Here is a 14095-nt window from a genome sequence, read left to right as displayed (position 1 = left end):
CCTTTGGCAATCCATCACCATCTGCTCAAATTTCCTCACAAAAAAATCTGTTCAACTGAACGTTGAGGAGCCATTATGAGAAGACTTTAAAATTCTTTAGAACGAAGATATAAAACTGATTAAAATTCATTATGAGTCCTAGCATCCACATTTTCAAATGAATAGTATAAGCAAGTTTTGCAGAAATGCTTGACACTTTTTAACCTGTTACAGATAAAGCATGAGAAAAAGAGTGGTTTTACTGCTGAAGCTGAGAACTCGAGTAGTTATATACCAGGTGAGTGCAACAGCACTATTTAGGATGAGATTTATCAAGACAGCTTAAAGACTTACTTCTCTTGGGATGGGCATCTAAATAGTAAAAGAAAGTAAGCAGAACTGAAACAATAATAACTTTTTGTTCTTAGCTTGCTCAGAGGGAATGTCCCTTTGGCACTAATGCATCCCTTCCATATTTAATTATGGATGTGCTATTGCAGACACACCACAGATTAATGACTGGTGAAGAGCCCTTGTGAATCATGCCACGTACAACAGAGTTCCTCTTTCTTCCACTCTTAATGCCTTCCTCTAATGCCTGCTCAATTAGGTTTCCCTGTCAATATCCTAAGAAAGTATGATGTATAGACTGAAGGTGATCTTACTGATGACATCAATATCTTTAATGTAATGAATACGAGCAACGAACTACTCTATGATGAATGTCAATTTTCAGGAAGTTTCTGCTCTTTTATCGAGCTTTCTCCTCTCTTTTTGTATGCATATAGTTTAGAGGCTGTGATTAATTTTTTTTTTTTTTTTCTGATTAATGCAGGACTCAGCTTGGAAAACAGGGCAGGATTAGGGTTACAGGACTGGTACACAGGGCCTCACCCAGGAAGAGCCAAGCAGTGAAACATCACACACAGATACATCTAAGGGGAAATTCCACGGCTCTGTACAGCCTGGGGAGATACCTCCCTGCTCCCAGCTCTGGTGCTGGGGAAAGACCCACACATACCTCTGGGATGGGGTTGAAACACATAGGCCAGGAGTCAGAGACACGCTGCAGAGCCCACCACACCGAAAGAGCCTCAAAGCCACAGGCAGACAGACAGCAACTACATAAGCTCCTTTGCTGGGTTATTCAATTTCATTAGATCTCAAATACAGTTTCATTACATGTCCTAAATTGAGCTCTAATACTGAGATGTTGTCTTGATCTATCTTTTATATCTGGAGATAATCGTCAATTGCTTTCACCAGCCTTGCATACTAGTCCCAACATAAAGAAAATTAGAAAGATCAAAGAAAGATCAGAAAGACCTTTCGGTGGTGGAGAGTGGAAAAAGTAAATAACGTGCTCCTGAACACTGTCGAAAAAGGCTCAAGTTTTCCTGCATTTCAAAAATAGTAATAATACAGTTAGACATTATTTGAGAGAGGTAAAAATTATCCTTCAACAGAAGTTTTTAAATCAAGACTGCAAGACTGAACTTTCTCCCTGAAAGAGGTGCTGTGCTTCAGTCATCATTCACTGAGCTTGGTGAAAAAAGTTATTAAATCCAACTACATTTTAGGTCAAGGTGGATCAAAACAGTTGAAAGTGATGCCTTCCTGCTTTCATACTTATGTCTCCAAAATCTAGGAGCTTTTATTTGGTTCACTTGGAATCAAATTATCAGGAAGCAATTAGCTGCCTTAAAATGGAAAAAGGCTATATCATGCTCACTTATTTTTAATACCTCCTATCACATACAACAGGGAATACCGAGGACCAAGGGAGGAAGATCACTGCTCATAAAGAAAAGCATGCATTAGGCAGATACGCAACATACCTCAGAGAAACCCACTGCTATTGCCACCTCGCATCCCCGAGTCCCGAATTTATGCAGAGTTTAAGGTTTTTTGGCAATTGATGCCAAAAGTCTGCTTACAGCCTTGAAAGATCATATCAAGGTCTCTCGGAGAACAAAGGACCATGACTGGATTACTGTACATCTTATTTATCTTATACTGATGTGTGTTTACAAAACAGGACCCCTTCATCCTAGGCATTATAAAAATAAAAAATAAAGGAGACAGACACAGATACTCAGAGATGGGACAACTAACACTGGCCTCTGGTGGCCTGTGCAGAAACTGGCCAGGCTCTGAAAATGGTAATTTCTGAGATGGGACCATGTTTTCGTTTGAGAAGAGCCCACCCATAGTGCCTGGGCCCATCATGTTCATTAACCACCTGCCACCTTGGACTGAACAGGGTAAGAAACCCTGAGCTGCAGCTTGTTTTCCTAGGCCAGCCAAGTCACATTTAGTATTCAACCTCTCAAACCCTCCCCAGCCTCTCTTCCATCTCTGCTCCTCTGGTTTGTTGAAGGAACAGCCCGTTCCCCCAGCCCTAGGGTACCATGTGCGCTTTCGCCCACAGTGATGAGACACCTCACTGAATCAGGTAGTTTTCCTATGAAGCCTTATAGGGTTGGGCTTTTGAATGAAATTCGCCATTTTCCTCCAAGATCTGAAACGCAAAGATCATCAGCAGTGGGCAGCCAGAAGGGTACATCGGCACTCCCGAGTGCCGCCACTCCCAGCAACTGGAGCCCTGTTTCAGGTGCCCAGTTCGAGCTGCCTCCCTGTCAGCTCACAAGAACACATACCTCCCTTCCCCGAGGGCATGCGACAAGCCTGACCAGCTCCTGCAGCCCCAGTGCAGCCTCAAAGAACAAAAAGCAAATACTGACCCAGCTTTAACACTTAATTTGAGGTGGCAGGAGGTTTTGCAGCAGAGGCTAAGTTTATAGCAGACTGGGAAAAGTTTTTGTAACTTATTTGAGTGCTCTGGAGAAAATGCTGGGAATACTCCCTGTTATTGGCGACTCCTGAAGGGAAATTTCTTTGTCCTGTGCATCGCTTTCAACTCCCCTTTGGGACTTTCAGATATGTAGGCTGGCCCCATTATTTTCACTGGATGCATCCGGCGGAGTTGCAGACAGCTGATATCCCCTACTTTATCAGGAAGAAGAAGAATTCCCCGTAAGCTGCTTCATACTAACCAGAGAGGAAGAAGGTTGACAAGGGCCTTGGTAATTCACATGCAGCCCGACCCACAGCACCAGAGCATTAGATGAGTTTGGATTTACTGTACCCTTTGAGCACAGCAATGGTCAATATCCTTGCTCAGTTTTGCAATAGCTGCAGAAGAACTCATCTCATAAATTACTATTAATTTCAATGCCCTAGGCACGCATTCCTTTAAAACAAGAGTGACAGCTTTCTGTTTTGCACAGGTCTGCAACAAGATCAGGTGAGATGGTGGAGGCTGGCTGGGACAGAGCTTCAGACCATCAAACAGAGTGGTTCTCCTAGTGCATCTCATGTCACCCTGGGCTGGCCATGTTCCCCCTATGCGCTGTATCTCCTCTTTGCTGCAGGCATCAGTCAGGACATGCAAGTGGCATGCCTCCACGGCCACCTGGTAGCTCACAAGAGACTAGCTGGGAGGGCCAGAGCCTACTAGCAAGACCAGATCCAGTGCATGGGCTTCACAGGCACAGCTTCATGCAGGGGTATTCATCCTTCTGCTACACTGACAAAAAACAACAGGCAGTCACCCAACATCCTCATTGTTCATTTGGGAGAAAAACGACCTCAGAATGGCTACAAAAGAAAAAATATGTATGGGTACTCATGGCCCAACATGTGCTTTGTCTGGTCAATGATACTGCCAAGAAAGACGTGGCGTTTGGCCAAAATGCCTCAGCACACCAACAAAACACACTGAAAGCTCAATTATGAGGTGGCAAAAATGGTCACGGGTGTTTGTGATGATGTGACTGAGCGCAGTGATGTATGATATGAGCATGCAGAGCTGTTCAGGAATGACCGTGTCCATCTGTCAGAGGGTTGGATACATGACTGGATGACAGGCAATACCGGTCAGTGTGACAGACCATGCTTTCAGCACTTCATCAGAATTGCTTTCAAAGTGCTGCCTAACAACTGTCAAGTATCACTGTATCGTAGGAGTTATAAAGACATTTTCAAAGGACAATAACGAAGCAGCTTTGTGAATTACTAGAAAGAGCTCCACTCAAGCGTGAGAGGTCTGGCAGGAAAAAAAGCATGGAGAGGAAAATATAGAAAAAAGGTGACAAAAATAAATCCCTTCCTTCCACCAAGGAGATCTCATCCCAAATTGTGAAGGAGATATCAAGTAGTTGATGTGAGGGGCCTCTAGCAGCAGAGTAAATCAGGGTACCTGTATGCGGGGCATGAAATAACCACAGAGCTGTTGGACTATGGGACTTTTTTAGGTCACCAACAGTGCCCATACAGTGCTCCTGGTGGAAACCACTAGATTTTAATGCTTCCATTATCACTTAATATTAAAGGATGAACACTGGATTGATGGCAAAAGTTCAGCCTGTTACCTGGTAGGTCTTTGCCCAGCCTGTGCCTTGCTAATGCTGACTCATTGGCCTTGGATCCATCTCATCATTTGGAATTGGTCTGGGAGGCACTGGCCTATGACCTGAACCAGGTTACCACCACTTCAGCCATCCCACTCACCTCACTGGTGTACAGCAGGTACGCATCCAGTGACAGCACTGTCACTGCCTGCACCATTGCCACCCTCTGCACCCAGTTTACCTACCACTGCTGCTCCCCAGCAGACAGACCTCTCTCTTGCTTTAACCTGTGCATCATTTTTGACATCACAGCAAAATTTGCTGAGTTTTGGTTCAGTGGATGGGCAGCATGCATTGGGTGAGCAGGAAAATCATGCTGTATTGTTGTGGGAACACTCACAGTCCAACCGAAAAAAATAAAAAAACCAACCCACAAAACACTATTTTCCTGAGAGATAAATGCAATGGCTGTAGTCATAAAAGCCTTCCCCACACCCCTGATAAAGAATTTGCTGGTACAGCCAACACTTTATTAGTCGTCCATTAAATACTTTCTACTATTACAGCCAAAGGTGAGCCACAGCCAGTGATCTAGAGTTTAGCAGATTAAAAGCATTCTTAGTTCCTGTAACCATTCTTTCATGCAATAGTTTAATTTCTCTAGTCTATCATCGACGTATAAAGCATTTTCATAACCTTATTTATTAGTTTATTCTACTTTCTATATGCATGCTTTTATGTCTTAAGTCTTGCTTTCATTCTACTTGGCTATATCTTTTTCAGACCTTTTTTTTACATTACATCTACTGAAGGAAAAAAAGCTTTACAGGTATAGAACCAAGGTGAAACTGCAACTCCATAAATTTTCCATATAAATGCACTTCCATAATGTGCATAATAAAAAAAATAGCCTACTCATGTCAAGTTGCTTCATAGTTCAGTCACTGTATGAAATTTACAGTTGTAAATGGATCAAAGTATTAAAGCATTTATATGAACTTGAATATGTGAGGTTAGCCAAAATATCAAGTGAAATAAAGCATTTTTTTTTATAAATATAAGTTTGATAGAAGTCTTAGAGCAGTTTCAGTTTGGATTATAGGTTGGGATTTTTTTCCTTCAAGTCTTGTCAAGAACTGCCTAACTGCCCCTTCTGATTGAGATTTTACTGCTCTTGAAATTCATGTATTATTTCTGAAGGTAATTCAGCACCTGAAACTGTTCCACTGCTTCTCAAGGGGTAACAGAAGAGTCAGTCCATGACAACATCTTTCACAAAAGAAGCTATTATCTACTTGTAGGAAAAAAAATTGCAAAGTAAACGTTTGTGTGTACACAAGGGTATATATAATTTATGTATACACAGTATAAAAATAAAAATCTCATGAACAACATGAAAGTCCAGACTAACCTCGAGAAACTAAATATTCACCCAACAGTTTTGGTAGTTGGGGTTAAAATTGTCTGCTCTTAGATCTTGTGGAAATGCTGTGCTTTTTGTTGTTGTTTCTGAAAGTTTAGCTTTCAGACATTTTGATGGAAAAATATGTCTTTAATTGAGGAAATACTGCTATAGACTTGCCACCTGCTGTAGGAACCTGCATCAATGAGTTAATCTGCAGGAACACTCAGTTATGAAGCCAGGAACACATTTCCTTGCCAGCCCACCACGATACTTCTAACTATGCAAAAACGCTAAGACTTTAGACACTTAGAAGCATCACCTCAGCCACCAGATGAGTGCCCTCATGAAGAGGAAATCTAGAGTTGTTCAAGTTACTGCATGAGGAATAGTGATCACTCTGATAGACTGGCATATCGATATCCAGTCTCTTAACTCTTCCACCCAGACTTCAGTCCATTTCAGAAGCACAATTAAACCAGTCTGACTTTGGAAGGAGAGAGACAGCCCATAAACACAAGATCAGTTGCAGACCTGGACCTAAACGGACAAAATAAAGATGGGGAAAGAGGGCATAGTGCACAACTCCACCTTACAGAAAAGAAGTGAAATAAGAGTACAGACCGTTTAAGAGGCTTGTCCCATTATCAGAATTCACCTGTGAATGAGCTGTTAATTAAATCAACATCCAATTCCGTAAGCCACAAGTCATCTGCTTAAGCCAGCCATAGCACACCCTTCCCCTTAAGGAGAAGGATGGATTTTCCAAAGAGAAGCATAACTCAAGCATTTCTATGGATTAGGTCATTTCTGATCACCAGAGTCATATGAATATATTCTCCCTAATGAGAATTTAAACCATCCAGAAAGGCAAAATAAGTTTTCTAAAAATGTAATGAATTAGTATTCAAAGCAGATACATCAAAAGAATGTTTTAGGCATATAAAGCTGTAAGTCTAAATAACTACTACGGTCACTTTTGTTAGATCAACAGGTCCTACTTCATTGTGGACGTGTTACAGAGAAAGATAAATCATTTGACATAACAAAAGTCAAGTAATCACAATAGAATATCGTCACTAAATCAGTTTCTCCACAGGAAAATTAGTCCCTCACCTTTTGCTTTACCTTTCTTTTATTTTTAATAAAAGAGTCTGTAGAGTCTATCCAGATGGACAAAGTTGCTAATCTGTCAGCTTGCTTGATTCTGTGAGTTTGAATTGATCAACAAATGTTTACCGTCATTTATTTTTGAGACAACATGAGACAGAACTGAAATAAATTTGTTATTATTTAAGCAAAAAACATTATTTAAGGAAGAAAGCATTGTTATTATTTTGTATTTCACGGAGATTTTGTATTACATGGAGACCAGTGTCAAGCAGTGTCTCTCAGGGGTCGGTTCTGGGTCCAGTGCTGTTCAACACCTTTGTCAGCGACATGGATGATGGCATTGAGTGTACCCTCAGTAAGTTTGCCAATGACATCAAGTTGTGTGGTGCCGTGGACTCACTTGAGGAAAGAGATGCCATCCAGAGGGACCTGATAGGCCTGAGAAATGGGCCAGTGCTAACTGCATGAGCTTCAACAAGTCAAAATGCAAGGTCCTTTACCTGGGCCGGATCAATCCTAGGCACAAATACAAACTGGGCACAGAATGGGTTGAGAGTAGCCCTGAAGAGAAGGATTTGGGGGTGTTTATAGATGAGAAGCTCAACATGAGCCGGCAGTGTGCTCATGCACCCCAGAAGGCCAGCCGCATCCTGGGATGTATCAAGAGAAGTGTGGTCAGCAGGTCAAGAGAGGTGATTCTCCCCCTTTACTCTGCTCTTGTGAGACCCCACCTCGAATACTGCGTCCAGTTCTGGTGTCTCCACCATAAGAGAGACATAGATCTGTTGGAGCATGTTCACAGGAGGGCCACAAAGATGATCCAGGGGCTGGGGCACCTCTGTTATGAGGACAGGGGAGGGACTTTTTACAAGAGTGTCCACTGACAGGACAAGGGGAAATGGGTTTAAGTTGAAGGAGAACAGATTTAGATTAGATCTTAGAAAGAAATTCTTCAGTATGAGGGTGGTAAGACTTTGGAACAAATTGCCCAAAGAAGTTGTGGATGCCCCCTCCCTGGAGGTGTTCAAGGCCAGGTTGGAGGGAGCCTTGAGTAGCCTGATCTAGTTGAGAGGAGTCCCTGCCCATTACAGGGAGGTTGGATTAGATGATCTCTGAGATGCCTTCCAGCCTATGCCATTCTATGATTCTATGATTTCATACAAATCTTAGTGACATTTACTCTTTCCAGTTTTATCACTTAACTCCACAATTAATAGAGAATTCCTTAATATGGTTTTCATATTAACTAGTAAGGGGAAATAAACTCTCCAGTGGCTTTTAAGAGAATCCAATTTTAAGCATTAACTTGGCCAGTGCATCATAAGCTTTAAATGAATTGATACCAACTTACGTATTACTATTTAATTCTGGCTTGATGGCCTCCAGGGATGTCTCAGAATCCTGCTGTGCTTCAATGCTCATATACTGATATCATGTATCAGTGAATATAATCAGAATGAGTGTATAAGCTTAAAACAGCAAAGCTGTTGCAAGGTAGACAAACTGGAATCGTTACAGACAGTTTGCACCAATTAAAAAAGTTCAGTCAGTTAACTAAATACCTGAGGCGATCTTTCAGCCTTCAAAGTTGGAGAAAAGGTCTATTTCAGCACCAAAGAGTAATTATATCCAGCCTAGTGACTGGCAGTTGAGTTTACAAAAAGGTTAAGAAAGTCCTATAGGTCAGCATAGCCAAATAACATTGAGGTAACTGCACTGAGATAGCCTAGAAGAAAACAGTAATTGAGGAACAGAAATGTCAACATTTAATCATAGTCCTTACAATTTTTACTGGGTCGGAAGAAAACATTCAATGCCAAGCTACCAAATAGCCTTTGCAAACCAATATCAGCTGCATTTGGAAGTGATCTAGATGTTACATTTTCCTATAGATGCTGTTTTTTCCTGCCTTCTGACTACAGCAGTTACAGAACATGCACATACAACAAATAGCATGAATTACTGTGTGTGGAAAACTTCTGCAGCAGAAGTTACCTCCCTGAATAACGTCAATTTCATCAAGCTTTATTAACAGTCAAAAGCATTCCTGAAAGATCTTGAGAAAATATTTGAGAGCTTAAGAAAAACATGGCTTGAGGCCATGTGAAGATTATTTATTGCTTAAGAGCACTCCAATTGCCTTGGACATTCTCATATCATTATCCCCTTGATGATTTATACTAAAGGAAAAGGCTGTGTGCCCACATGTTCACCTGGGTCGGACCAATCCTAGGCACAAATACAAACTGGGCACAGAGTGGGTTGAGAGTAGTCCTGAAGAGAAGGATTTGGGGGTGTTTATAGATGAGAAGCTCAACATGAGCCGGCAGTGTGCTCATGCACCCCAGAAGGCCAGCCGCATCCTGGGATGTATCAAGAGAAGTGTGGTCAGCAGGTCAAGAGAGGTGATTCTCCCCCTTTACTCTGCTCTTGTGAGACTCCACCTCGAATACTGCGTCCAGTTCTGGTGTCCCCATCATAAGAGAGACATAGATCTGTTGGAGCGCGTTCAGAGGAGGGCCACAAAGATGATCCAGGGACTGGGGCACCTCTGCTATGAGGACAGGTTGAGGGAGCTGGGATTGTTCAGCCTTGAAAAGAGAAGACTTCGGGGGGACCTAATAGCTGCCTTCCAATACCTGAAGAGAACCTACAGGAAGGCTGGGGAGGGACTTTTTACAAGAGTGTCCACTGACAGGACAAGGGGAAATGGGTTTAAGTTGAAGGAGAATAGATTTAGATTAGATCTTAGGAAGAAATTCTTCAGTACGAGGGTGATAAGACTTTGGAATAAATTGCCCAGAGAAGTTGTGGATGCCCCCTCCCTGGAGGTGTTCAAGGCCAGGTTGGAGGGAGCCTTGAGTAGCCTGGTCTAGTTGAGAGGAGTCCCTGCCCATTACAGGGAGGTTGGATTAGATGATCTCTGAGGTCCCTTCCAGCCTATGCCATTCTATGATTCTATGTTACCGTAGCATTTCAGAAAGAGATGACCCATTGAGCAGATGATAAAGTCACAATTCCAGCCCCAGGATATTATTACCATCCCATCATACAGAAAGCAGTGGCTGGAGAAGAAAGGCAGTCACAGTAACTTAGACAACATACCTTGTCCTAGCACTGCTCAATAGGTGAATCACAGCACAAAATACCCCTTTTCCCTTCTCATTACTTGTGTCTTCACAAAGGGACACGAGCCCTGCTAGATATCACTGCTGCCCCACATTTGGCAAAAGGGGAGAAGAGCGGAGTGACTTAACAAAATGCTGTTTGCAGCATCAGGAAAATGAAAAAAAATAGTCTCTTTTTGGCTCTAACAGCCAAACTCATTCTGAAATCTCTCAAACATGCTATCTGCACCAGGACGGCCACAGATTCACAACAGGTATTGCTGTCTTCTCACTGAGCTCATGGGATGCTTTCAGCCTCAGAAAAGTGAACAGGAAAGGAAAATATCACCATGTAATTCTGAAAATAAAAGGACCTCTAACATTTCCTTGAATAGCGAGCTCAACTGATTTACTGCTCTTAAAGCAGGCAGGGGTGAAGGCACCCTCACGCTAGATGGAGAAATTAAGTAAGGAAATTACCATTATAGGAGTGACTTAATTTTCATTGATCTAATTCCTGACAGACACAACAACAGTGAAGAGTTTACTAACTGTGGGTTCCTCCTTCCTCAGGTATCCCTCCTCACATTTTTTACCACAGAAGCAGAGCAACAGAATCAAACAATGGAGGAAATACTTAACATTTCTCTCAAACGGTCAATTAGTACTCCACTTGGGTAAAAGCTGTCCACGCTGTTCAGCCTTTATAAAAGATTTGCTGAATACCGATACAAGGATGACATCATGATACAGAAATGCCACTAGATTAAATTCCTTCGTAAAGTGTTGCATTTCTTTCTTTTCTATTTGTTGGCCCTTTTAAAACTTTTTGAGGGTAGCCCAATGAGTTTTACCTAAATACAGTAATTACAAATATTAAGGCTTCATGATCTCTACCACTTAGTACCTAAGGAATATTTTTTATCACCATTTTGCTCAAATGACAGCAATTGTTCTTTTCTAGCCATATATCTGGAGGCACAAAACTGATATTGGGGCAGACAGCAGCAGCTTTATTTAACAGACATAAAATTCACTTGTCATATCTTGACCGAAAACAGAGTTTATATTCAAAACTGATTAGCTGATCTGTTTAATCAAAATAGCACAAGATGAGACTGTTGGACACTGTCCCCAGTAAGCTGGTGTGCTCCAACAGCAATAAACACATGCTGTTTACAGCTTAACTTTTAAACACAGCACTGAACATGGTATGCATGACATGCGTACGGAGAAAACAAAGTCTGAATGCATTAATATATTTTCCACCTTGCATATTTTAAGCCCTAAATGTCCAAATGAAGCCAATAGAAAACATCGCCATCATTGTTATTTCCAGCTAGGATCAGGTTTCCAGGTAGATTGTATACCATATTTTGACCTTTGCATAACGACATCGGAAGCAAAGATTTAGCTCTCCTAATCAGAAACACAACCTTCAAATATAGCAGAAAGTCATCATGCGTAAGCAAAAGAAAAATATTCACTTTTTGGTTCTATATCCATTGCTGCTGACACATGACATCAGCATATAGGTTTTCTAAAATTCCCAGTTCTTGGGAGAAAAAAAAAAAAGGCGATAGGATTATTTATTATTACATTTATAGCTACCCTTGTTTAAAAGAAAAGCTTCAAAATCTAACTCAGGTACACCCTCAATATAAAGATACTAATGGTAAATAAAAAGACATCATTGATTCCTACCTATTTTATACCATGTTTTTTGAATAAGCATTCTTTTATAGTGGAGGCATGAGGCTGGATCACAGTTGAAAGCTTGGTCTTGCTGAGCTTTTTCCAATCCTTTATAAATTTTTAGTATGAATTTTTAATTGACTTAATTTCATGAGATTATTTTAAGCCTACTCTGCCTTGAACAGCACAAAATTTGCAACTTGTTTTGACATTGTGAGATATATTAAATACATCTGTAGAATTTCTTGTTTAAACATAGAGACATATGATATGCATCTATGGAGCCCATCTGTCCACATGGATGTGAGATGACAGCAACAATAATTTAGCATCACCATGTGATATGAAGACTTAAGAAATAGCCTGTGTTGTCTGTGATGAACTGATGAAAAATATCTTCCTCATCACATTAGCTGAGATGGGAACTATTGTATTTTCTCCACGTCCTTTCCATGAGGTTGAGCACTCTTGGTAGGGCAACGGGTTATTTCCCTCAGCCACAGCCATTCCCATTCCCATGCCCTGGCACAGCTTACAGAGTTGTCTGTCATAACTTCACATTAATTAGCACATTCAGACAGAATTTGGTTACTACAATTCTACTTCCATTAGGCACCATTGTAACAATGGTCAAAATAATGGTGCAAAGCTTTAGCAGCTGTGTCATCCACTGTCTTGACACGACCTGCTCAAGAAGAAGTGAGGGTCCAGCACCCTTTCTATATTGTCAATTCTGCTGCTGCCAGTGAAACTGGATCACTGGAAAACTTCAAAAAAGTAATGACAGGGTACATCCAGTCAGGAAAAACACATGCCTCACATAAGTAATACTTATGAGTTCACTGAGGTTTTTAAAATTTGAGAAAGACTGTGTCTAACGAATTGACGTTGTTTACAAAACAGAGCAATGTATTGCCATTGCACAAAAAGACTTTTGAGGCTCTAGTTACTACCACAGTTTATGTCCACATGCCCATAGGTCAGATGAAGGGAGCCCTTCACCACAAATGCAAATATAAAAAGAGCTTAGACACTGAGAAGAATTCAAATATATGACCAACGTGGTAGTTCCCTATCCATAAGGAATAAATAATTCTTTTCTAATTTATTCATATGATACAAAGAGTAGTGTTAAAAGTTCTTCCCTCTTCCCCACGGCACAGGGAGCTGACAATAAGTTCTTCATGCTACTTTGAACATGAGCAAGAAATTTTAAATAGCTTTATATCACTTGTTTCTATTCCCAATATTAGATGAACTCATGATAATTATGGTGCTAGCTTCCTGGCTGTGGCGTTTAAAACAAATAAGGAGCTCAACAAAGAGTATATTAAAGTCCCTTTATAAAAGTGTCCGATGGTACCAAATTGTTTACTTTCCTTTCCAAGTCTATATTGTCACACCACAGTAGATTCCTATAATTGTTAATTACTAAACTGCAATATCACTGTTCACCAGAACGAAAGGGGTGAAGTGGGCAATGAAGAACAAGTCAGCATAAAAATGGCAGCACAGGGCCCTACAGAGGAACAGGCAAGGAAGTGAAAAATAAACACAGTTTCCACAGTCTTGTGAAAATACCTTCCTGTAGGGTGGCACACCCTCATCATGAGATTTATAAACAAGTCCTACATGATTCAGAACAGCAGTCTGATACAGGCGGATGGCAGAGAACAACCTATAAAGAATGATTTCTGGGATCCCCCCCCAACATTATCGTTTAGAAATTACCCACTTGCTGAAAGACTGAAATACCCAACAGGTTTTCACTGTCACACCAGACAATTATTTCCAGCTCTAGCTGGTTGGATTTAACAAAAAACTAAAAACATTTCAGCATAGTATCAACACTGGGACCTAAGTAAACGCCTGGTACAGTTAAAAGTCAAGCTGTTACAAAGCTAAATAACATCTCCTTTCTGCCGTGCCTTCACCTTATTGATGGGCATTCTCCTGCACATCATTCATTTAACTTCAGCCATCACCCTGCAGAAACAGACATCATTAACCATACTGCCTCAAGCAGCATCACTGAAGTCAAGGAGACCACCAATATCAGGCAGACCAAAGGGATAACTTAAGCCACTCATTGCGATATTGGGGATATTTATTCCCATGCCTGTTTAAGCAAAATAAAGCCTATGATTGCACTGTTATTTGATCAATTCCATAAAAAGACCTCCGGTCCTGTATACTAATAGTGAAGTCCTTCTCTGGATTAATTCTCCATTAACCAGCTGGTCCAAGTCAGCCAACTACAGAACAAGAGTGAATCTTGAAACAGAGCTCTCTTCTCATTAACTCCTAATCATTACAAATACCAACTTGCAGTACGTGATGGGAAACAGGCACTCTTTTCAGTGCACCCTTACACCAAGAAATTTGGA

This window comes from Tauraco erythrolophus, chromosome 1, assembly GCF_009769465.1.
Source record: "Tauraco erythrolophus isolate bTauEry1 chromosome 1, bTauEry1.pri, whole genome shotgun sequence".
In the NCBI taxonomy this organism is placed as follows: domain Eukaryota; kingdom Metazoa; phylum Chordata; class Aves; order Musophagiformes; family Musophagidae; genus Tauraco; species Tauraco erythrolophus.
Note: the sequence above shows the minus strand (reverse complement) of the source record.